Here is a 26,237-nt window from a genome sequence, read left to right on the forward strand (position 1 = left end):
TCCTATAGAGTCCTTGAGAACTTACAAAGATCTTTCTCATCCATGTCAGTGTCACAACAATTCTGGGAAACGGACACTTGTGTTATTTATGTGATGATCATTTTACAAAACTGAAGATCAGAAAGGAAGGAGTTACCAAGCTAATAAAGGTTGACACTGAGAGAAGAGGCAGAGAGGTTCTTCAAGGCAGAGGCTTGTTGACAGTCCGATGGGCAGGCCCGCAAAGTGCTGGGTTTGTTTTAGATGGCATGATAATATAAACAGTTACCAGTTATCATCCGAACCGGGTCTTCGGGGCTGTGAAGAGGCACTACTCATGTCTACACAGAAACACAGGCACAAACCAGGTCCACCCCCGGCAAACCAGGGCATATGGTCCGCCTGCCACAGTGGCGTCCAGTTCCAGGTCCCCCCAACCAGCCTCTCCTGCTCTAACATGCCCACCTCAGAGAGCCCCACGGCACCCCTTATACAGTGGCATCTCTGAGGACACCACAGATTTCCTCCGTGCTAGCTCAGACCTTCTTTCTAGGATGCAGATTTTTCCACCCAATTACTACCCCCCAACCTCGAACACTTCCTCCTGGATGACTCAAAAGCCCAAAAACGCAGCCTTGTGCAGGTCCCGGTTGCATGTAGGGATCTGGTCTACCCCACAGCATATACAAGAATCAAAATAAAGACTAATTCTCAGCACAGACACAGCCTTGAGCTCAGCCTCACCCCTTGAAACAGACAGTCCAGCAATTCTGGCTGCTCTCCTCATTCCTGCCAGACCCGTGGTGTTTGTTCTCCAGTTGGAAATGGATGCCCATTCCTCCCTTGCTTCTCCCCTTTCAGCCTGGTTCTGAGTTTAGGTCTCAGTTTCCCTGCCCTGAATTCCCTGAGAAGCCAAGCCCCTGTCCGACTCAGGTCTTGGTTCACCTTGAGTCAGTGCCCACATCCATCCTGAGCTCATTTCCATCATGTCCACCCCCATGTTCACTGCTCACTGAACACAAACCTGGCCAAGTGAACCCACAACCTCTCCCCATAACTCATCCTCCTCCTGGATTCCTGATGTTAGTAAAATCCACCCCCAGGTGTTCAGCCACCAAGGGGAGCCCTGTCGGTCCCCAGAACTATAGCCATGTTAAGGTGATTGACACCCCTGTCCTCCTATTCCCCATGAGAAAAATCACACCCATGTCTGGGATCTCCACTTAATTCTTTGCTGTCTCCCCTTACCCCATGCATGGTGCCTAACACGGGGCTGGCCCGTCGTCGGCTCTCAACCACTGTTTGCTGAAACAAAAGGCAGGATGAATCAATGAATGTCACCAAGCCAACGGAAGCCCGATCAGGAAATTTAGCTTCATTCTATTCGAGTTGTTCCGAAAGATTGGATTGATTTAATAGGAATGCTTCCTAACGTGTGAACAATTATTATTGTTTTAAATTAGCAGGAATAAAATTCCACCATCTTTCTCCCTGAAGCTACTTCCAGAGATGCCAAGCTGTAAATTCACAGTGCCCACGAAGAGCTAGACAAACATTCATAGGAGCTGCAAGGAAGTGCTGCAACTAAAAACATCTCCGATCCATATTTTTGCCTTCAGGGAAGGAGAGGGAGCTAAAGAGAGGGGAGGAATTTCTTTTTTTCTTTTCCTTCTGAAAGGGAATCTTATAATTCTTTCCTGCCCTTCTTTCTAGCTTCAGGAGAGATGCCTGAGGTTGAACGTGCTTGGCTGAGTGAAAGAGGAAAACATGAAATAAATTTAACTAAGTGAGGCAGCTAGTGGGTTTCATAGCAAAAGCTGAGTGCGTTATGTAGTCTCGCACCCACCTCGGCCCCGTCCCTTCCCTTCCTCCCCTCCATCCGTACACTCACTCTTCAGACTTTGATTCTAGCTGCAAGACTGGGCTGAGAGTTCGGGTGATTTAGGCTTCGTCCCAACTCTGCCCCCACCCACTGTGTGAGCTTGTCCCTTCTCTGAGCCTGGGTTCCCCCATCTGTCCGTAAGTCCTGATGGTGAGGTTCTCAGCAGATTGTGATGTTGGTTGATTTTTCTCCCTCTCTTGCGAGGTCAAGTCATATAGGACCTTCTCTCACCCCTACACTCAGCACTTCTTGAGAAAAACAGAACAAGTCACCAAGCCAGGCTGGTGTCATAATCCCCTGGGGGGCTCATTGACATATGCATTCCAGGACCCCAGGGCAGACTGAGCAAGTGGGACTGTGCAGGTGATTCTGATGCCAGGCACAGTTTGGAACCATGAAGCGCACTGGGATCAGGTTGTGCTACAGCTGAAGCATCACTCCAAGTCCTCTCCCCGCAGAGCACCCTCCTCTGCTCTGGGGGTGACTGAGCACCATCACTTATGGATCCATCGGATTGTATTGACTCCTTCCCACAGTTCAGGACCTGAGCCACATACTAGTGCAACGAGGATGACGAAGATGCACCTCCGAATGTGAGAAACAAGAGGCGGTCCTGGGCACACAGCCGGGTGCCTCGAATGCAGTGCGACAAGAACCAGCACGGAGGCAGGTCAAGGTGGGAGCACAGAGGAAGGATTTCCACTTGAGGTGTCCAGCAATGTGATGTTGGGCAAGACACTAACCTCCAAAGCCTCAGTCTCCTCGTGTACAAAATGGGAATCAAAAGAGCATGCCCCTCTTAGAGTGATTGGGATAAAAATCTGTGGTCAAATGGATGTAAATGAGCCTGGCACAGTTTCTGGTATACAATTATCCTGGGAATATGGCCAGTGAATCTCGATGTGTTCACCAACTCCCAACTTCCGTCTCCACGATTCACCCAGTGTGCATGGTGTGTACACGCACATACACGCACACACCCCATCACCCCCAGCTCCAGCTTCACCAGGGTCACTCTTAATAAAGATTTTCCTTCGCAAACATTCCCAGCTCAGGGACCTGTCTCTGCGCTGTTCTCCCCACCGCAGCGCACACCACACCCTTCCTCCCTGGCCATCCTGTTGGAAACTCTTGCTCGGCCTGGGGGATTGGGCCACACGTGCACATGGGCTTAAATAAGCAGGCCAGTGTTGTTTGTGGTTTTATAATCAAGTTTCCTCGGGAACAGAGAAGTAGGAGCTGAGGGGCGAGACAGGGGTGCAAAAGGGAAGGGAGGGGAGGAGACTACCGGGGGGAAGAAGGATCTTGGGGACCAGCCAGCTTGGGGGTGTGCCCTAGGCCTCCATAAAACCATATGTGGGACACAGGGAGAGGTACAGGATTCCTCAGCCAAGGAAGGGTCCTTCCAAGGGCTGCCGGGCCATCCTGCAGGTAGGAGAGAGGTGGGACCCTGCCAGCCCCTTGGCCTCCTCCCCTTCCCCTCCTCCCCTGGAGGCCCAGCAGCAAGCCCTGCGAGGCCCCTCCTGCTGGCGTGGCCCCCACCCCACTGCGGGGAGGAGGCCTAGCTGCCCAGGGCCAGTCCATGCTGGCCAAATCCTGCCCTCCCCCTGGCCCTGCTCAGCCTGGTTAAGCCCATCCTCTTCCATGACCCCAAAGGCTATAAACACCAGATGATTATGCATGACAGAACTTTCCTGCATATTGGGAAGTTACAGGACGTGAGTATAGCACAGAGCGCAATGGGAAACAAGCTGGATGATTTGACAGGTAGCAGGAGACTGACCCCTGGGCCCTTCTTCCCCACCCAGAAGAGGGTCCGTCCACCCTCCCTTTTCTCTGAATCCCTGCGGCCCCAATCTCTCCTTCCTCTTGAGCTTCCAGGGGGAGCGTTCTTACTACAGAGAAGCAAAGAGGGAGGAGGATGGGAGGGAGAGAGGGGAGGAGGGTAATCAGGAAGCCATTACCTGTGTGTTCACTTCACCCAATCTTTTCCCAGAAACCTGGGAAGTAAATAGCATCTCTACAGGTGAAGAGCGTGAGGCTCTGAGAGGTAAAAGGAATCTCCCAAAGGTCCATATTTAGGAAATGGTGGAGTCGGCTCTCTTTCCACCCACTTACCCGCCCATTCATTCAACAAATATTGATTGCCCTGCTCGGAAGCAAGGGCTCCCAGACGCACAGCCCCGAGTCACTTCACAGCCAAGCGGGAGAAGCCTGGGAGTGGCGGAGCCTCCGAAGGTGCCAGCAGGAGCCTGGGCCCTGGGTCTTTCCCTCTCCAGCTGTCTCTGGCTGGCAGAGACATCGCAGGGAGCCCCCGGCCATGGGCACGGTAAGCTCGGGGAGTTTAACAAATGTTTATAAAACCTTTTCATATGCAGTTAATGATCCTCATTAGGACCTGAGAAAGCTGTCGCTCATGCCACGTTCCAGCTTTAAGGAGCGTTTTATTATTACACGCCACACCGCAAATTAATGAGAGAAACCGTGGCCCATTTGTCAGCAGGGCCAACGCCTGGGGATGCTGGCAAAGAGCGCTTTGTCCTGGAGCTGCCTGGTCCCCATTCCCCACACCATCTGCCCTCCCTGCTGCCCCCAGACGCCCACCACTCTCAAGCTGCCAGCCCACCAGCTGCCACCCCGGAAAAGGGCCCACCTTGAGGCTTCCGTGGCCGCAGATCCCGGTGCCCCGGGCCTGAGCCAGAGCAGCACCCCCCCCCCCCCCCGCCCCGCCCCGCCGTCTCTTCCCTGAGGCGCTGGCATGAGGTATTTCCCCATCCTGGGAGGGGGCGGGTACGGAGGAATGAGAAACACAGATGCCCGGGCCCCAGCCCCAAATCTGAATTCTTATCCAGGTGCCCAGCTGGTCTGAAGACCAACACTTGGGAACCGCCGGGGCCTGAGACATGAGCTCAGACGCGTGCATGCGATTCCTGGCTCTGCCCGAGACTGTGTGACCTTGGGAAGAGCTCTTCGGTTTTCCTCAGTGTCCCCACATGTAAAATGGCAATGTCATATCTATCACCAAATGTTTTTTGTAAATATGACATCATCCCGTGTGACCAACGTGTGTTTTGTCACGATGCTGCCAAGCCTGCCTCTGCCATTCAAATCATGGAATCGTAGCGTTTAGAGCAGGAAACCAGCAAGGTCAGGGTGAAAAACAGCTGATGGAACTAGACAGAGGTGACTGGAGATATGAAATACCCATGAATTATCTAATTTTATGTTATGTGAATTTTACCTCAATACAAAAAGAAGAAAAAATCCAGCTCCTTTCCGTCTTAGCTGTGACATGCCTACCAGCCTCTGAACCTTTGCCCAGGTGGTTCCCTCTGCTTGGTGAGCTCCTACTCACATTTCAGGGTTCATCTTAGAAATCATTTCCTCCAGGGATCCTCTGCTGGCCTCTTAAGGAGGTGCCCCCTAATGCCACGTCCTCCCCCCACCCCCGGGAGGGGACACTGTCAGACTGTTCGGTGTCCACCTACTGGTACCTAATAAAAGATGGCACAGAGGGTGGTTCCCAGCCACAGCTGTCCCTCACCGGGCACATACTAGGCACTCAGTATAGTCGTCCCTCAGTATCCACAAGGGTTGGGTTCCAGGATCCCCCGCAGATACCAAAATCCATGGGTGCTCAAGTCCCTTAAATAAAATGGTGTAGTATTTGCACATAGCCTGTTCACATCCTCTCATACACTGTAAATCATCTCTAGATTACTTATAAGACCTAATACAATGTAAGTGCTATGTAAATAATTATAAATAAATGTAAATGCTACATAAAATTGTTGCTGGAGTATAGCAAATCAAGCTTAGTTTTTTGGAAATTTCTGGAATTTTTTCCCCCAAATATCATCCATCGGTGGGTACAGAATCTGTTGGTGTGGAACCCGTGCATATGGAGGGCTAACTATATTTACTTGTGGAATGGAAGATCTGACTCTAACCCAGCCCTGGTTTTAGAGACAAAGCTGGTGCAGCCCAGCGGAGGACCAGGCCCTGCCCCGGGTCACACAGTTGCTTAGTCGGTGGAGGAGGTGAAGGCCAGGCCTCCCTGTGCCTAGAAGAGCCCCTGGGCCTTCCCTTTCCCTGTCAGCAGCTCCCCGTGGGTGGGAAGCGCAGCCCAGATGCGTGAGCCTCTCCTTCCAGCCATTAGCTAATCTGGCCACCACCTGTGTGCCAGGGCCTCTGTCTGCCCTTCCTGTTTCCCCAGGACACGGCTGTTTACGTTGTCAAGAGCTTATCGCAAACAGGCAGGCAGAGACCCGTGTCCTAGGGAAACTTGTCCCCAGAACCTCCTACCAACACAAGGTCTTGACCCTGGGGACCTTTGTCTCCTGTGTGTTCCGGCTGGAAACGGCTTACACACAGGGCCTCAGTTTCCCCACCTCTAACATAACTGACGACAACCACTTACTGATTTAACACCATGTCAAGTGAAGTGGCTGAGGGTTGAGCTTCTCAATCTGACCACCAGGGTCTGAGTCCCAGTTCTGGTCCTCACTGTGGGACCCTGATCAGGTGATTCCTCTGAGGCGTGCCTTGTTTCCCCTCTGTAAAATGGCTGTGATCCTGGTACTTAATTTTCCAAGGGTGTAATACCTTGCATGTATCAATATTTAGAACCATGCCTACAGCACTGTAAGCATTTAGGGATGCAAGCTATGATTTTTATAAGTCCTTTCCCTGCCCGCCATGAGCTTAAATCTGGTTGCCCTTCCCTTACAATGTGGAGGGTTGTAGCCCATCATGGTGCTCACCACTGGGTGACCATCAGCCCCTGGCTGGCACTGGTCACCAGGACAGCCAGAATACACAGGTACATGCAGGGAAAGCCTGGATGTGAGCCCTGGCTCTGCCACCTTTGACCTTGGATGCATCAGGAAAACAACCAAAACAAGGCGAGTTTACAGAGGAAGATCCAGAGACCCAGGGAAGGCTGAAGCTGCCTTCACTCACCCAGGCATGCAGAGGAGGCCTGCACGGCATGGTGGGGAGAATCCAGGCCTGGGGCAGGGAGTGGGGTCTTGCCTCTGCCTGGGTGCTCAGACCACTCTCTCTGACCTTGTTTGACCTCTGTTTCCCCAGTGATAAAATGGTCACATTAATCCCTGCCCTGACCAACCCTCAGAAGGGACACAGTGAATGTGGAGGAGAGGCCGTGAGTTGCACCTCCTGGCAGGTGGGCAGGACAAGGTACCTGCTGGTTAGCAGATATCATTCCCATGCTAAGGACAGACGCCCAGAGCTGCATCTCCAGCTGTGGTCTCTCCCTGGGACCCCAACCTGTGTCACCTGATTGGCAGCTCCACTTGGCTGTCTCAGAGGCATTTCAAAATCAGTGAGGCCAAAGCAAAACTCTTTATTCCTGCCCTAGCCTCCAAATCTGCTCCTCTCCCAGTGAAAATAACTCTCACCATCCACCCGAGGTTCAAGATCACAAACTTGCCCTTTCGCTCTCTTCCTACATCCACCCTTTCAGCAAAACCTATGAACTCTGCCTTGAAAACACACCCCCAAAACCACCTGTCTCCATCGCCCCTGCCGACCACCGCAGCAAGCAGCAGTCACCTCGACCTGGACTTACAAGAGCCTCCTGAATTCTTTTCCAACTCCAGTGCTCAGGCCCCTACTTTCATTCATTTTAAAAGTAACTGATCTCATCACATCACTTCTCTGTTTAAAACCCTCTTAAGTCTCCTCATCTGGTTGGAATAAAGCACATCCCGTCCCATCACTCTCTCTCTGGCCCCATCCCAGACACACAGGCCATTCTCCCTGCCTTGAACAAGCCAGTTCTCTCCTTCCTGTGTGCTCTCCCCATGGTTTTCCCATGGCTGACTCCATCTTATCTTTCAGATCTCAAGTTAAACTGTCCCCTCCTCTGAGAGGAGTCCCCACTACCCCAGTAAGTACCTGATCTGGGACTCAAAAGCCCATCAGATTCTTTAAGGACTCTGTGGAGAATGCTCACCATCTGATGTTTATCTGTTTGCTCTGTTGTCTCTCTATTCCCCATGAGACTGAGGGCAAGAAACATCCTTCTGGCTCCCTGGTGTGTCCTAGCACGAGCACAGAGCCTGGCACGTAGTAGGTGCTCAGTAAATATTTGCGGACTGAATGAATGAAGGGATGAATAGGTAAATGAGATAAAGCTTCAAAAGGTCCACACTGGATGCAAAGGTGTACCCAAAAAGGGGATCCAAGGCCTTAAGTGAAGAAATGATTCCAATGGAGGCATCTCCCAGGCAAGGAAGCAGGAACCAATGGCTTTAGATGCCAAGTCTCAGCTGTGCAGTTTCTTCTGCTTATGAATATCCTTCTCCGTCTTCACCTGACTGTGAAACTCCTTATCTTTCAATGCTTGACTCCTATCACCCCATGACAAGCCAAGCCTTTCCTGACCCTCTCCACCAAGTTGTCAAATCTCTCATTCTTCCTTTGCCTTTCTGTAGACTCCCTCCCACCTCTAGCCTGGCTCTTGATCTGGACTGTCTTTGACCCCTGGGGCTGGGGCTGAGGCTGAGCTGCATCTGGGTGCCCACCCCAGAGCCTGGCACTTGGTATACCACTGGCATTCAGTAGATGTTTGCCCTTTATCCATGCAGCCAACCAGACTATGCCAGGCTCTGGGGAAATGGCGATGTAAAGATGAGCTCTCTGCCCTCTGGAGTGTGCTTGCAACCCAAATGGAGAGACATAGATGAGCATATGACAAGCTAATAGTTGCTTTAATGGAGATAGACATAAAAAGTACAACAGGATCATAAGAATAAGCAAAAAGAAATCAAGTTATAAAATGACACATACAGTGGGACATCATTTGCGTGGAACTTTAAAATCTGAAAAACCAACCTATGTATTGTTTATGAACACAGAAATACATAGTAAAAAAAAATTAAAAACGTATAAGAATGAGAAACTCCATCTCTGGGGAGATGAGAAGAAAGACAGAATTTTGGAGGTTCCCATATGCACCTTCCACCATTTCTATAGTGTTTAAATTCCTAATAAGAAAAATCTGAAGTACATATGGCATAATATTAAGATAAGATAGAGTTGGGTGGGTAGTCCTTGGTTGTTTGTTATAATATGCTAGTAGAGTATAAGGGTTTGAAATATTCCAAGATCATTTTTATATTAAATTCAGTGTGATTAAAGAAAAAGCATCCAATCTGTTGCATGAGTGCCTGATGGGTAGGTGGATAAGTGGATAGAAGAATGAATGGGTGATGGGTGGATAGGATGGAAGGATGGTGGAGGATGGATAGGTGGGTGGATGGAAGGATGGATAGATGGATGGCTAGTGGGTGGGTGGAGAGGTAAATGGATGGGTGGATTGATGAGTGGACGGGTCTGATGAATGGATGGGTGAAACACTGCTGGAGATTCTCAAAGTTTACCCTATTCATTCCACATTCATTCCACTTGACCACATGTCAAGCCCCATGCTAGTCCCTGACTGTGGTGCATATGGGACTCTGACAAGTCTGTTCCCCACAGAAGCTCAAAGCTGGGGCCAAGATTAAGGCCCAATGGGGAGACAACACACATTGCTGCAGACAGTGGTCACGGATGTGTGTCCACTCTGCTGAGGGGCCAAAGTGAAAGGGGGGACAAACTTCCATAGGGGCTTCTCCACAGGCAAAGCAGAATTTCTGCTGTGTCCTTGCAGCATGGATTGTTCTAGAGAAGAAAGGGAACCTGTTATCCCAGGCATAGGGATGCCTGAACCAGGTGAGGAGGAGTGGGGCCACAACGACTCTGGAAGGGCTACTAGCAAACAAAACATGGTAGAAGGGAGAAAAAAGATAAAGCCAGCAAAGGGAGTTGAGTCCTGCTGTGAAGGGTCTGGATTATCACACTGGGAGGTGGGACTTCACCCATAGGCCAGAGATGCCCAAATCAGACCAACTGTCAGAATCATCTGATTGGGCTGGAAAGAGGTTAAGCCCAGGAATCTTTACGGATCAAAACCTGCCCTCACGTCAACCAGGTGCCCTCACTCCATCCCACTCTGGTTCATGGAGGAGACCAGCAGTAACTGGCTCCTTAAGGGCAGAACTGGTGGAGATGGCAGGACCCCCGTCATGGTCTCTGCAAGTGTCCATTTCACACTGGGTTTCATGGTCCCAGTACCTGAGCAGGGGAGGGAGGTGCCTGCACATTGACCCTGATGCAGCATGTTTTTATCTCACCAAACAATTCTCCAACAGGAATCTTTATTGCTCGGCACAGTCTCCCAGCTAACTAGGAGAGCATTTTTCTAATTACATTTCCCTTGAAATACACCCGGGTTTGAGTTAACACCTCTTCAGTCTGCCAAAGCCTAAGTCTTTTTAAAATTAGTTCTGGAGGTTTTGCAAAAAACCCCACCAGGATAGAACGTTCCTTTTCCACCAAGCTGCAGGCTGAAAACTCTCCCCAGACACCAAGAGTGATTTTCCTTGGAGGCTATGAGGAAAACGCCCAGGGAAGGGCCCACATCCTGGCCCGCCAGGCTCTCCTCTCACTCAGATCTGTTGAATGGCCCTCGCAAAGCTGCCGGATCGATAGCATCATAAATGCATTTTGCCCTAAGCAGTCTCACTGATACTTTTTAAAAACCATATGGATGGGAGGGAAATATGATCCATATGGTTTTGAATCATTAACACTTAAATCGTCAAAGTAGGGATTTTTTTTTCCTGGAGAAATTTCATAGCCAAGGCGCCTTTAGCAGCTCTTTAATAAACTGTTTAGAATTCTGTTGTTCCCCCCAAAACACGCAAGCACAAACCCACAATATGCCGCACGTGTATGCACAGCCCACTGACTCTGAGAGGGCGTCATTGGGAAACACAGCCCATTACACACCATCTATTAGCAAGACAGGGTGGGTTAGTGGCCATTGAGGGACCTTTTGAGCACTGGGTGGTCAATGAAATCTATTTGGTTCAGTTATTGAGGGTAAAGTGTTCCATACAGCTCTGGAGCTTGTGTGGACAAGCCTCTTAATGGGACAGTTGAGAAAGCTGAGGCCCAAAAAGGCTCAGACTCTTCAAGATTTAGTAGAAGTCACAGAGGAGTATTTCAGGGTAAGGATGATGCACCAGCTGAGTGCCTGCCATTATTGTCCCATGTGACTATATGGTAGGGTGTGAGGTAGGGATATGGGCAGGAAAGAGAGGCTAGGGACTGATCACGGCACACATCCCATGGTTCCCCATAGTCTAAACACATCAAGCTCCTGCCCTAGCCTGGAAGTCAAAATTGTGGGAGAGGGGCCCGTCTTCTCCATAGAACACAGGTCAGAGCCTAACTCTGGAAGCAACAGAAGTGATGGTTTACAAACATAGGGTGATCGGTTAAACCTCTTGGGAGAAATGATGATGGCATGGGCTTGAGGATAGAAAGGAAGGAGCAAGCCTGAAAGATATTTTGGAGAGAAATTTGATAGCATTTGGGACCAAATGAGCATAGGCAGTAATGGAGAAGATTAGGATTCTATCAGTTTTCCATGGCTGCTCTAACAGATTGCCACAAACTTACTGACTTAAAACACACACTTTTATTCTCTTACGGTTTTGAAGGCCAGAAGTCCAAAATGAGAATCAAGGTGTCAGCAGGGCTGTTCCTTCTGGAGGCCCCAGAGGAAAAACGATCCTCACCTCTTCCAAGGACTGTCAGCAGTCTTTGGCCTGTGGCCACGTCACCCCAACCTCTTACTTCCACTGTCACATCTCCTACTACTCACTCTGACCCTCCTGTCTCCCTCCTGTAAGGCCTGTTGTGATTATATCAGGCTCGCCCAGATACTGCGGGATAATCTCCCCATGTCAAAGTCCTAAACTTAATCTTATCTGCAAAGGGATTAAGATCTCAATATCGCAGGGCAGGGGAGAGGCATTATTCAGCCTACCACAAGAAAGAAACCCAGATTTTTGACGCTGGCAACCGAGTGGCACTTTCAACCAAGCATGGAGGGGTTTGGTGGAGAAGATGATGAGCCTGATGTAGGAGATGCTGATTCTAATCAGAAACTTGGGAGATATCCAGGAAGCGGGTCCTGATAGGTAATGATCCATGCAGATTCAGAGCAGAGGATGGGTAATCTGAGAGTGTGACTTTCAAGTCTTCAACAATGTAGACATAGCTGTATCCCTAGGAATAAATGAAGCTTTTCTTATTTCACACTCATTTCCTAGGCAAAAAGTGCCGAGACTAGAAAGCAGGGGAAGAACCAGCTTTGGACGTCAGACAGAGGTGAAAGCATTGCTGAAGATTGAGGAGAGATCAGACAGTTGATTCAAGAAAGGGGAATGGGATAAACGACAAGGTGGGGCTGGGGAGGGGGTCACAGTGTCAAATGCAGGACAGAGACTAAATAGAGTAGGACTAAGTTTTGACAACTCATTGGTGACCTCAAAGACATTGGAACGGAGTGGAAACAAGCGGCCAAATTTCCAGAGTTCTAAAGCACTGCGGCCACACATTTCTTGGAGAAGTGGAAACAGTGAGAGAGCTGAGGTGGCAGCCTCAGGAATTGAGCCGAGTTGTACGCAGAGGGCAGGGGCCCCGGGTTTGGAGACGGGTTGGTGCTGTAGAAGAGAGATGCGAATTCCTGGAGCCAGTCTCTGAGGAACGAGAAGGCACAGGAGAAGGGAAAGAGGGATACTGTCCCGCCTCCTTTGCCAGCAGGAGAGGCTGGGCACCCAGGATGAACAGATCCAAGAGGGAAGGAAGAGAAGGTGGTCTCAGTTTTGCACAGAAGCAGGAGACAAGGTCATGAGATGTGAATGGGGCCCAGAGAGGCTAGAGGTACTTGCGGGGCGGTGGGAGAGAAGAAAAGTTCCCGGAGCGACTCCTTGCGGAACGCAGGCCATCTCAGGCCTCTGGTTTCTCAGTAGGGAATGCAGTCCTCATCCTTCTGGATAAGACGTGAGGCTGAGGAAATGCAGCTTCTGCAGGCCAGCTCTGAGGCCTGGTCTCCTTGTCTTTCCCTTCTTTGTTCATCCGGTGACAGTGACCTCGGGGTGAAAGCCAGCAGCTGATTAGACGTGAGGGGAGGAGGGGACAGGAGCTGAGAGCAGCCACATGTGAGTGGGAACAAGTATCCCCCATGCCCCCACACCTCCCCCCGGAACCTCAGCCTCGGCCTCCCTCCCACGTTCCCCAAACCAGAACTCAGTTCTCTGCACAACCCTGGCCAACTCACTCCCTGTCTCTAGGCCTCCTGGTGAAATGAGAGACTTGGAGGCAGTGACCGCCAAGGGCCCTTCAGCCCTCGTGGCCTCCGAAGCACAGCCTTGGACGTGGAAGTGCTGTCTGAACTGCCGCAGGGGCCCCCGCCTCTTTGGAGACTGGCCCAGGCCTCTGTCATTGCGTAAACATGATGCAGGCCTGTTTGGTGCCGCATAGCTGTGGTTTTCTGTTTTCCCCAGCAGTAGCTACAAGGCCGAGGCCGCAGTTGAGACAGCCCAGCGGGAGGGAGAGGGTGGGGAGGAGGGCAGGAGAGAGTCTGTCTCTGTGCAGCCTCCTCTGCTTGGCTGGAAAGTTTGCAGAAAGGGAAAAACATGCATGCGTTAGACGGTTCCTCCACCGCCCAGCACCAATTCCAAAGAAAATGGGTCCTTTCTCGCTCCTTTTGTAACAGAAAACACATTCTCCAGGTCAACCCCCCTCTGCTTTGGAGCAGACACCATCACACAGCCTTCCTGAACGTGGCCTTGAGCAGGTCTGAGAGCGAAAGAGCAAGACCCAGGGGGTCAGATGTGGGTGAGAGTGGAAGCCCTCAGCAGAAGCAATCACAGACCCTGCCAGGCAGGTCTGTTATCTGTGTGCACTCCAGCATACGCAGGCCCTCACTGGGGCCGGGCACACAGTAGGTTCAGATAATCGATGTTTCTTAAGCCAAGCAGAATTGAATCTGGGAAGAATACAAGATCATCCTTGAAGAGAAGAAATGGACATGGAGGGAGCAGCGGGTATGATTGGTGCCCCCACCCCGGACCCGTTGCCGGGTCCGTATCTCCATCCCCCAGCTGCCGGCGGTAGGGAGTTGCTAATTGTACCCTTCTCCACAGAACCGCCCTTGGCTGATGGGAGCCGTCTTGCCAGAAGATGCTGGGGAATTTGCCCATCTTTCCAAGGGGCAGCCCTCTACCCATTACTTACAGATGCCAGAGTTTAAATCCCAGTCCCTTTGCTTCAAGTTGGGGCAAATCTTTGGTGTAATTCATACTCCAGAGCTCCCCATGTGATCAGGCTAAGAGACTGTCACCGCTCTGCTTGGCAGGAAGCCTCCCCTGCTTCACTCACTGCTTCACTGGTTTCTCCTGAGAACACCCCTCAGCAAGGCACTTGCACAGGAATCCTGCTTTTACCCTCTGCTTCTAGGGAACCTGGCCTAAGACGACAGTGAGAGCTTTCTAGACAAGACCCCACTCGGGGAGCAGCCTTTCCTATCTAAAGCCAAGAGAGTTGTCAAGCTGCTCACCTGGCGGTAGGAGAGAGCAGGGGGCACTTCACAGCTGGCATCTGGCGGGGTCAGAGCTGACTGGTGCTGCTGTGCACACCCAGAGGGCCTATGTGCTCGGCCACAGCAGCAGATAGGGCCCGAGCACAGTCCAGCCTGTGGAAGCCTCCGAGGCTACCCAAGGCTGCAAGACTCAGTGGGGCTCAAGCCCTGCTGACCAGTTCAGCAGAGTCAACTGGGGACCAGCACAGACAGAGGATAGGAGCCTGCAGACCACCCAGACCAGAGCATCACAAGGCAAAGAAGCCAGGCCCCGAAACAGGCCGGAAGGGTGTGAGGACTGCCCCAATACTACAAAGCCCTTACCCTGGGGGCACCAGAGCTACCAAACTGTACAAATATTTATAACAAAGGCAAGAGCAATTATAATAGTGATTATAATGTATATACTGAATCAAGTGCCGCTCTGGGCCAAGCCACTGTTAACGCATTGCATCAAATTATTGGGTTGGCCAAAAAGTTCGTTTGGGTTTTTCCATAACATCTTAATGGAAAAACCCGAACGAACTTTTTGGACAGCCCAATATTTTATTCAGTCCTCCCACCATTCTCGGTGAGAGTTAGAATCTCCATTTAGATAAAATGGTGGACATGCCTACTTGTGTAGCACATACGTGCTTGGGTGTAGTCAGGAAAATATATATGTACACACCATACACAGCCCTATGTGTCACCGTATCAATTAGCTGTTGAAGAATAAATGCAGTACTATGCATGGGACAGTTTATTAAGGATGCTGCCCTTAAGACGGCAGCAAGAACTCCCCGATGCCCTGGCAGTTCTGGCTCATGGGCTCTTGCCGTCCCCGGCACTCCAGCAGCTGCTGCCCTCAGCCCAGAGCAGGCAGAGCCAGCTCCAGTACGCAGTCTCTCCTGCCTTGGTCCTTCAGATCTCCGAACCTGTGGCCTCTCCCCTCTCCTAGGAGGGGATTGAGCCTGGTTCTAGAGTCGTGTCAGGGAACAGCTGTGCCAGAAATCAGGGCTGCTTATTTCATCCATGCTGGGAGAAACAGATTACCCTGAGGCCATGACCTTGACCTCCTTCTCTGAGGTCAGCATCTGGGGTGCTGGGCTGCAGGGACCCAGATGTCCCGGAGGGCACCAGACACCTTCAGATACTCCCAAAGTTGCCCACACCCTGCGACTCCAGGCTGAGAGCTTGGCCCTAAAACAGCCACCCCGCACTCTGAGGTCCCTTGGGAGATAGGGCTGGTCTCCATGAAGCTTCTGAAACACCTGGTCTTAACCCAAGTCTCCCACACTTAGAGTTCTGAATTGAGAGTCCACAGACCAGGGTTCATATGGTCCTGGTCTCTGTGGGAAGCAAGCTCCAAGTCCCCACCCCTCCACTGCAGCTCTGGGAACAATGTACTACCCACCAAAGATAAAGCCTCAGCCTCCACTTCCATGCAATGGGGATGAAAGTATGTGTATGGGTCAGCATTGTAGGTTAAGCTGTGTAACAAATAAGTCCCCAAGCCTCAGAGACTTCACAGGATAGCTTTATTCTCACTCACATTAAGGCCTACATCAGGCAAGCAGCCTTCCTTCATCTAGTGGCTTCAGCCTCCAAGGCCACTGCAGAAAAGGGGACAGCGGATGGCAGAGGCACACATCAATTGACTGCCTCAGCCACAGGGGCACATCCAGGTTTTGTGGGCCTGAAACTTATATAATTTAGGGGCTGTCTCTCAGATAAGTTATATAAAATTATACATGTAAAATCTATCTTTTCACATGTATTTTACATCTATATTTTTCAGCTGCTGCAACACCACTGTACACAGAAATTACAAAACAACATACCCATGGCCCCCAGAGAGAGGGGCCAGGGCAAGTGAGAGTCCTGGAGCCCACACTCCATTAGCCTCGGCATAAATTGGCATCTGCGGGGCCTGGAAGGGGCACGCCCCTATTGCTCACAATCCATTAGCTGGAACTAGGACGTGGGCCCTGTGTCAGCACGGGAGCCTGGGAGGTGTGAGGAAGCACCTGGCTCTTTGTGAGCAGGAACCTTTTCCAACAGTGTGCTGAGCTCAGGGTGGCTAGCTGATGGGAGCCGGGAGAGCGTAGGCAGGAGGAAGCCAGATGCAAATGCAGGGATCCAGGAGGGCAGGACAGGGGGCAGCGGAGCTCTGCCTAGCCCAGAGTCAGGAGGGCAGGGCTGCGGTCCCAGAACTGTGCTTTCTCAACAGTGAGAACCTGTACGACTTCTTCAACCCTTCTGAGCCTCCCTGGCCCCCTCGCCCAGGTACGGAAACTGAGCCTGACTGCCCAATGTGATCGTGAAAACAAGATGAAGAGCCTAAAAATGCTGTGCAAACAGCCCCAGGCTGTGAATAAGTGAGCCCCGTTGTAATTCTTTTTTGCAGAACTGTTCTATCGTTCTTCCTACGGTCACCTGAAATCTGGTGGCCCCTGGTCCCCAAAGCTCTGCCCATGGGCTGCCTCGGTTATGGAGGTAAAGGTTAAGTCTCCACTTCTCCAGGCTGTCTTGCCTTATCCTATCTGCATCCCCAGCCCCAGGGAGACAGGCCTGGGCAAGCGGAGCCTATTCAGCTGCTGCATGAACCTGCTGGATGGTCCAGGAAGAGTCTAGAATATTAGAGTTCAAATGGCTCTCTAGAGTTTAGCTTATCCACTGGAGGGTACTGAAAGGGCTCGATTCTTCCAGGGAGTCCCCAGCAGGCATTGACAGGCAAGTCATAAAGTAGCTCAGCTATTACGGGCAGCACCTCCACCCTACAGTACCCCAATAGAGCTGTTTTTAAATCTTCATAGCTCCCCCTGCAACCCTCTCACTCTAGAATGTCATACCACATCATAATAAACACATCAGAATGCCTCTACATCCCACTTCAAATATCATTTACATATAACTTCATAGGAGCTGAGATGAGTTGAACTGAACAAGTTGACATGATGTTACATTATGCACATATTCAATTAAACATCAATTAATTTTGATTTTGCAGTCATTTTTTTGAAGCCGATCATTTTTTTTTCAGGTAGCAAATATTTTTGGAAAAACAGTAACCCATAGGCCCTGGGCTTGGGGTGCCCATGGATAAACCAGCCCCTGGACACCACCCTTCCTGAGGTGAAGAGCCAGGCTTTTCTGTCCTCTCAGAAGACCCAACTGTCAAGTGGCCCACTATCTGTGTCATCCCTGGCAGGGGCTGCTCATGCCCCCCAAGTCAGGGGTTTTTACCTCTGTCCTGCCCCGAACAAGGAGCCAAGGGCACAGCGAGGGGCTGGGCGACCGTGGGGGCTGCCAGATCCTGTGTTCAGAGCAGAGAAACGAGGAGGAGGGGCGCAGGCTGTCAGAGGGTCTGCCCACAGCCATGGTGAGACTCCTGTCTTGGCCAAGGTCACAGAGCTGTCCTGTGGCCTGGGCCCTGCCTCTCCGAGCTTCAATTTCCCCACCAGCAAGAGAGCCAGCAGCAGGTGAGGGAGGGGGAGGAGGCTCGTATAATCGCTCCCTTATTTTCCAGATCTACAGTGCTGCAATTTTATAGTATGATGTTTATTCTGGTACTTTCTGCTCCAGGGTATCAAAGTCAACACAATTAACTGCGGTATTTCTACCCCTGAAAAGTCATCATTTGTGAAGGGGTTGTACGTGTGTGCATACAGATGCAGGCACAGGTTTGTGCATTTGTGTGTAAACATGTGTACACATCCTGGAGAAGAGTGGGTATGTGTGAACATGCGGTATGGTGCTGTGTGTACATGCGTTGTGTAAGTGGTCATGTATGAATTTGTGAATTTGTGTCATATGCGAATGTATGAGGTGTGGGTGCATGAGTGTGCTTTTGTGTGTGTGCAAGCATGTACGTGTGCAGCATAGCAAGGGCTAGGTAGAAGGGATGGAATTCGAGAGCCCTTCCTGGTTCCTAGTTCCCCAGGGCACTTTATCTCTTTCTGGAAGTTGTTCCTGCTGCAGCCATCAGCCTGGCCTGCCCTTTGCTTCCACGGAAGGGCAATATTGTTCTTGAGAACAAGGCCAGGAACTAGGTGACTCTGCCGTTAGGCACAGAACACACATGAGTGACACTTTACAAAGGTCTTTCTCTTCCCTGTCTTTTCTTGACCCGCAGATAGAACCTGTGAGGTAAGTATTATCATCCCCATTTTTCAGATGAGGTAACTGAGGCTCTCCCAGAGGCCAAGTGACAAGTGAGAGGAGAGGATGTGGGTACGAGATCTTCCCGCTCCACATTCCTGGTCACCGCCGAAGGGCAGGTGGAGTGGGCCCTTTACGGACATGGCTCTTTTCTTGGACACGTCTTTCTCTGACTTCTTCCTGGCCCAGCAGGATCAAGAGTCAGGCAGGAGCTGAGGTCAGCGTGGAGAGCCTGGCAGGGGTGGTGGCCAGCAGCCCCAGCCCGGAAGCTGGGGGGATGGCACAGAGCCACAGCATTGGGTAAACCAGACTGCCGAGTGCCATGGACATGTTGGGTCTCGTCTCAGCCATCTGCGCCCGGAGATTAGCAGCTGTAGTCATGGGGCCAGGGAGCCATCTCCTTGGAGCAGCTGGGCAGGGCGAGGCAGTGCGGGGATGACGGAGCTACTCATGGGCGGGAAGAGCTTCGGATGTCCCCGTGCCAGGGCACCTAGGGTCATTGGCCCAGTCCCCCAGTCCCAAGCTGGGGCATCACTGGTTCTCTGAGTCTGATACCCCCACTGTGCCTGCAGCCCTGGCGACTTGCCAGGCACACTCATCACCTGGTCCACTCCTCATAGCAATCCTACCACGTGGCTACTCGTGCCCATTTTGTGGATGAGAAAATTGAGGTCCTTGGAGATAAAGTGACTGGCCCAAATACGTACTGTGAGTTGAAATCAGTAGCAGAAACCCAAGATCTCATTCCAGCTGGATCCAGGCAGAGCCCAGAATAAGGTGGTTAGTGGGCATCTACTATGTGTCAGGAACTGTGTCAGGAACTGTGCCAGGAACTCTGCTAGGCACTTCTTAGGTAACATCTCATTTGCACCACACAAGTCAATGAGGTAGAGAGCATCACCTCCATTTTGGAGAAGAGGAAACAGAGCAATTAATTTGTTTGCCTAAGGTCTTAAATAGAAGGATCCAAACCCATGTATGCATACCTCAAAAATACCTAATGCAGCTGGGATGATCTTCTTAAAATATAAGTCTGACCAGCTCTCGCCTCTGCTTCCCACCGCTCCCTGGTGCCTCGAGGACCACAGGGAAATTCAAGAGCCTTAACCTGGCATCCAAGGCGGTCTACCACCTGGCCCTGAGCACTTCTCCTTCTACTCCAGCCCATCTCCCCACTCCTCAGCCCCCTGCAGCCACAGTGCTGAGTTCCCTTGAACATGCTATGTATTTGCAGAGCTCTAGCCTTGGCAAAGCCTGGTCCATCTGCCAGAAATGCCCTTCATCCTCTTCTCTGCCTGTCAAAATCCCATGTCACATGGGGGCATCAGAGAAAGTGTCCTAGAGGAGGTGTCATTTGAGTTGGAGTCAGTTAATCCTCTGGATTCACGAAACAACTTTCATGTTCATTACAACTTGACATTGCTGAGGAGACACTGGTGTTTATATCTGGTCACTAGACTGGGAATGCTCTCAGGGCAGAGATGGTTAACTGTTTATCTCTGTATCCTAGCAACTAGCACAGGGCCTGACCTAGCGCAAGCATTCAACTGGAGTGTGTGTATGGATGCATGCATGAATGGAAGAATAGATGGATGCTTGGATGGAGAGATGTGTGGAAATAAAGTAATGGATGAGTGGATGGATGGAAGGAAGGAATGACTGGAAGATGGATAATTAAATGGAGAGATGGATGGATCTTGGAAGGATGGAAGAAGAAGGAACAGGTGAATTACTCATATCAACAAGCACAGGGACTTCCCTGGTGGCGCATTGGTTAAGAATCTGCCTGCCAATGCAGGGGACAGAGGTCTGATCCCTGGTCCAGGAAGATCCCACATGCCACAGAGCAACTAAGCCCATGTGCCACAACTACTGAGCCTGCGGTCTAGAGCCCGTGCGCCGCAACTACTGAGCCCACGTGCTGCAACTACTGAAGCCCTCACGCCTAGAGCCCGTGCTCCACAGCAAGAGAAGCCACCACAATGAGAAGCCCGCGCACCACAACGAGGAGTAGCCCCCGCTCACCACAGCTAGAGAAAGCCCGCGCGCAGCAACGAAGACCCAACACGGCCAAGAAAAAAAAAAAGCACAAAATTATTCAGCAGCAACAGAGTATATTGAGTACCCTCTCTAACCTCCACCTGAACCACACTCAGACAATAACTTGAGAAGCCTCCCTACTTGCCTCCCTTACATCTTTTTGTTCCAGGTTGAAAAAGACCTGGCAGGCCCCTGTGAGCAAGGAACAGAAAAGTGTCCCAGATGGGGTGGGAATGGACCCCCACCCTTGGTGTTGAGCTCACATCCTGGAAACCTATGGCTATGCTCTAGGAAGATACAGGGCCTGCCCTGTCCCCTGAGATGAGCTAAGCAGGGAGTAGCCCACGGTTCGTCTTTCCATTAGCTAAGAACTCTTCCAAGCCTGGCCTCTCCCGGCTCCAAATTCCACTGCCCAAGATAATTGGAGCCGGGGCCTGTGGCCAATGTTGCTTCAATCCCAAAACCAAAACCACACTGGCTGGAGTAAGAGGGGCCTTGGGGTCAGCATCTAGGAGGTGTAGGGGCAGAAGAAACTGGACCAACATCTGGAGACAGCTGGAGGCAGCTGGGCCACCACCAGGGGCGGGTTCTGAGAGCAATTGTTGTGAACTCTCAGCAATGGGTGTGAGTCCTCTCCAGGAGTGCAGGGGCCCAAGAACGGGCTCCTTCTGAGGAGGGGCAATGGCACGGGCTTCTCTCCAGGTTCCACCCCACCCCCTCACGTCCCCACTCACCCCTGCAGCCTCACATCTGCGAGCAAGGCCCTGCCAAGTAAACAGCTGTAGCCCACGTTCCAAGGCTCCCCAAACCCCAGCACTACCCACGACGGCCAAAGCCATATCCCATCCGTCCCCCAGCGTGGGGCCCACGGGAGGGGAAATGCTCATTAATCACAGGGAGATGGCTTCCGGGCAGCCTCGAAGACAGACCGAGGAGACTGGAGCTGGGAGGGAGCTCCCCACAAGTTCCCTGGGGAGGTCAGGTCTCCCACTGAATCCATCAGCCAGTGTCTTGCCTTCTGGAGCCCCGGGAATGTTTGCGAGCCAGCCGGCCCTGCTTGCGGCCTGGACCTCGGGAGAGAAGGGTGGGTATGTCCTCTGCCATCATGCCTTCCTTCCTCTATCCACTGAAGCATCAGAGAAAGCCTCCAAGGCCAGAGGGCTGGAGTCTTGGTTCTTTGCCTGGTTGGTCGTGTGACCTTGGAACTCAGATTCTACAAACTGAGGAAAGAGCTCTGGCTGTACCTGTGTGCACATCCTAGAATTAGTCATCACCCTGTGGGGAAGGCCCCTATTGATGCCCACACCCTCCATCCCTAGACCCACAGAGGAGAAAATCAGCCATGGTCCTTGGCCTGATCTGAGTCACTGAACACGCTTGGCAGTGGGAGTTGACCTACACAGCCCCAGGGAGCAGGGCCTTGGAGAAGCCATGGCAGAGAGCAGGGAGCCCAGAGCAGGGACAGGAATGAAGACAGACAACCACCAGGAGCTGGGTTTCCACTCTCCCTGCTCAGACCAAGCCCCATCTCCCCATCCTCACCCTGCCTTTGGTGCCAAGGGCTGTGGCCTCCTCTTGGAATACTTGAGCCCTCCACGTCCCACAGGGATACTGTGACAGTCAGAAGCACATAGACCATCAAAGCTGGAGATGTGCTGACTGAACCCTGACCTCATCATATGACCTTGGGCAAATTCCTGTTCCTCTCTGAGCCCTGTCAGAACACCTGGCGAAAGAGAGCCTGGAGATTTCCCGTGTCTTTTCCCAAGGTCACTGGCATCCCTGGGTCAGCCAGCAGTGAGGTGGCTGGGCTAAGCTGGCCATCTGGGAGACACAGCAAGAGGCAACAGGAGGGAGACAGCTCAGGGCAGCCGGGCAGGGCTGGTGAGCAAAGCATGGGCACCTGGGGGGCTGCAGCAGGACTCAGGCCTCTCCACAGGCAAGGGGAAGGGGATAGAGCAAGTGATTTTTCAAGCAAATCTCTACTGAGTCCCTCCCGTGTACCAGCCCTCACTCTGAGCCCACTGATGTCATCCTCCTTGTACCACAAAGAGTCAGGTAGGTCACATCCACTCCACTGGGGAGGGCACTGAGGCTCAGTAGGGGTAAGACAAACATTCAAGATCAAGCAGCTTAAGTGGACATGCTGGGGCTAGAATCCAGATTTTCAAACTCCACAAAAACACCACTTCCCTAGGGGTCAGAAGCAGGACCCTAAGGCCAGGCAGGAACCAGGATGGGACCCAGGCGTGAGGTACAGTCCCAACTCCTGACAAGGCTGGGGCTTTGATTCTTGGAGCAGGGCAGGCCAAATCTCCAAGTTCCACCCAGGCCCAGGGCTCCTTAAATTCCTCATCCTGTGGTCAGCTCAGGGGACAAGGGGAGGCCAGTCAGGGCTCATTCTCAGAGAGGACCCCCATTCTTTGGGGGATATACACTCAGAGGACACTCCCACCGTATTTGCACACCACGCCCTCTGAGCACATCCCCACCACCACTCTTGGTTTGAGGCAAATGTATCACGAATGGGTGGCGGCACTAGGCTCTGAGGGTAAGTGGGTGACATGGTCTCCAAAGCCCCTCCCCTCTCCAGCCCTCTCCCTCAGCCTCCAGATCAGCACAGCTCCCAGGTTGAAAATCATTCCTACTGAAGACATAGGCTCCAGGCAAGTGCTAGATCCCCTGGCTGCCTCTCCATTCCCATCTGCCTGGTTAGAGAATCATTGGATCTCTTGAGTCCTCGATTCCCCTAGTCTGGGCTGCTGTAGGTTCCACTCTTCCCCCAAGAGGTTTGACTCAGCCTATGACCTTGAGCAAGTCCCTCCCACCTCCAGGCCCCCGTGTCCACACTTGTCAAATGGAAGAATAAGCTCAACGTGTGTTACCGTCTAACTGGCAAAGACTCCGGGACTGGCCTCTTCCAGATGGGTGGAGAGAGGTAGGCAAGGCCAGCTGAGCCCCTGGCTGAGGCAGGAGATGGAAGAGCAGACCCCAGGCCCACCCCGGGGCCCATTTCATCAATGCCTGCTTTTGTCTGTAGCCCTCAGCAAGCAGGTGAGTTCATCTTCCATTAAGGACAATTATCTTCATTTGCATATGCTAAATGTGACATTTAAGGGAGCAGTTCCTCCCCACCCCAAACAGGATAAAAGTCCAATGACAGGCAGGCAACCTGCGGTTTGGGGCAGAGGTGTAATTGACTCATATTAAGGGAAGAGACAGGGTGATACAGGTTTTGAAATGCAAATGACAGCGTCACTCCTTCCACTGGGGCTGAACAGGGAATGAGGAGGGCCAGGCTGGTGCTTCCCAGCTCCTGTCTGTCCACATCTGGGCAGGACAGGCCTCCTGACCCACAGAATAAAACAGATAGAAGGTCAGCAGAAGCAGGAGGCCCATTTTCCTGGAGGAGCAGACGGACCCAGCACACCCACCTCCCTGGCAGCCCGCCCTCACCCCGGCCTGCCCTGCTTTGCCAGCAGCCCCTCTCTGCCCACCGGAGTCAAGCAGATTCTGCCGCCTAAGTGTGGTCTGTTAGCATGTTGGGCCTTGGCTCAGAAACCCCCTCCAATAGCTTCATCTGTGGCTACTGTCAAATTTCAGCCACAACAAAGAGGAAGCCAAGAGGCCTTAAATACCCCATCCCACATTGACCTTGGCCTTTCTCTGTACTTAAAGATGCCCTTTCTACTCCACCCCCCCTGGCAAACTCTCACCTGTCTCTCAAACCAGTTCAAAGGGTGCCCCTTCTATGAAGCCTGCCCCAGCGGCCCAGGCTACACTAATGATGGCCTCCTTCACACCCAGCACTGGCCTTCCCACTGCGGCTGAGTAGTAGAATTAAACCTGCTGGGAAGCAGGTTTAATTCTGATCCATCTCTGTGTGCAAATATCTACTCAGAGCTGCCTCCCCAAAGGAGCTCATAAGATTTGGTGGATGCGTGAAAGGAAGCACGAATGGATGGATGTTTTTGGGTGTTCTCATTATAAGGCTTTACCCTGCACTTGCCTGCGTGGTGACTTACGGCACCTCCTATTTTACAGATGGGGAAAAGTGAGGCTGGGGGAGATAGAGACTCCACCTTCAGCTCAATGAGGGAACTTGGATAAGCAGGGCCTGGGATACCATTCCTGACCCCCCACTCAAGTGGGATCACTGTTGCTTGGCATTGAAGACCTCCACAGTGATGGTAGCCTTCCCTGTGGCCACCTTATCATGTGGCACTCCCAGGTCCTGACACAGCCCTGACTTCCTGGTCCTCTTCAGATCCAGCCACTGAGCCTGAGGTAGATCTTAATGATGTCGTTCCCTCTCTTACTGATCACTGACTCCCACCTGATTACTCCAAAAACAAGGAAAGTTAAGTCAGCACTGCAGGATGATAACTATAGACCCAGAGATCCCCAGCGCTGAACCCTAGGAGAGGAAACACCTGTTCATAACACTCCTTTGCCCCAGACATCCAGAGCTGTCCCCTGCTCTGGAGAACAGGAAAGGAGGGGAGAAGGGGGAGGGTCAGTGGAAGAGCAGAGGGGACCCTGGATGCACTCTGCCCCCGAAATCCTGACCCCCACCCCCAAGCCTGCCTGCCTGCCTCTAGTGAATGATAACTCCTCTCCATCTGCACCTGACCCCTCCCTGCAGCAGCACGGGCTGAGGAGGTGGTCAGGGTTCAACTGCATTTTGCTTTTTGTGATCCAAGAGACCTCAGGCAAGTTTGGAACCTATCAGAGCCTCAGCTTCCTCTTCTGCGAGTTTGGATGGCAAAGTCATTCCCCGTTAATTAAGCTAATCCATAGGAAAGCACCGAGCAGGCAGTAGGTGCTCAGAGATGCTCTGTTGCCTTCCCCTTTCCTGCACCGGACCTTTAAGATGAGAGCCCCCAGGGAGTGTAGGGGGCAGACCTGCCTGCCTGAGTCTACCCCTCCTCCTCCTTCCCTAATGCAGAATCCCCCCATAGAAGGAGGTCAGCAAAAATCAGGGGGCACTGCTGGTCCCCAGACATCCGCCAGAGGCACATTCCATAAAAAGCAGGTGTTTAGGATTCAAAACTCTCAGCAGGCCACATTAGGACAGGAATAGAGAAAGAACAGAGAAAAATCTGGGCCTGAGGTGGACTCCAAGCTGCCTTGTCACCTGACAATCCAGTGAAACCACAGAACAGAAGGGCCACGCAGCAGTTCCCTCACGTGGCCGCACGTTAGAATCCTCTGAAAGCTCTAGCATCTCCCAGGACTCAGTTGCACCCCACGCCAATGAAATCAGAATGCCTAGGGGAGGAGCCAGGCATCAGTGTGTTTAGGATCCCTAGTTGGTTCCAGCGTGACTCATACTTTGGAAACCACCAGGCTACAGGACAGGATAGTAATTGTAGGCAGCTGGCCAAGACTTGACCTATTCAAAGTGCTTTCTTATCCATCGCCCCATCTGATGGTCATCTGTTGGCTAAGGAACCACATTATTATACCCATTGTACAGAAGAGAAAAGTAAGGCCTAGGATATTGCCCTGTCTTCTGAGACAGTCATTGTTAAGGCTGGGACAAGAGCCCATTCTCCAAACCCTCAAAGTTGGACTCTGCCTACATCAGCACAGTGGGCCCTTGGGGATGGTCTCGAAGACAAGGACCTTGACTTCCATGGGCTCCCAGGATGGGGGAAATCCCATCCTTTCCTGGGAGTTGGTTCTGAG

Source organism: Mesoplodon mirus, assembly GCF_964341445.2.
Source record: "Mesoplodon mirus genome assembly, chromosome: 2".
Classification (NCBI taxonomy): Eukaryota; Metazoa; Chordata; class Mammalia; order Artiodactyla; family Ziphiidae; genus Mesoplodon; species Mesoplodon mirus.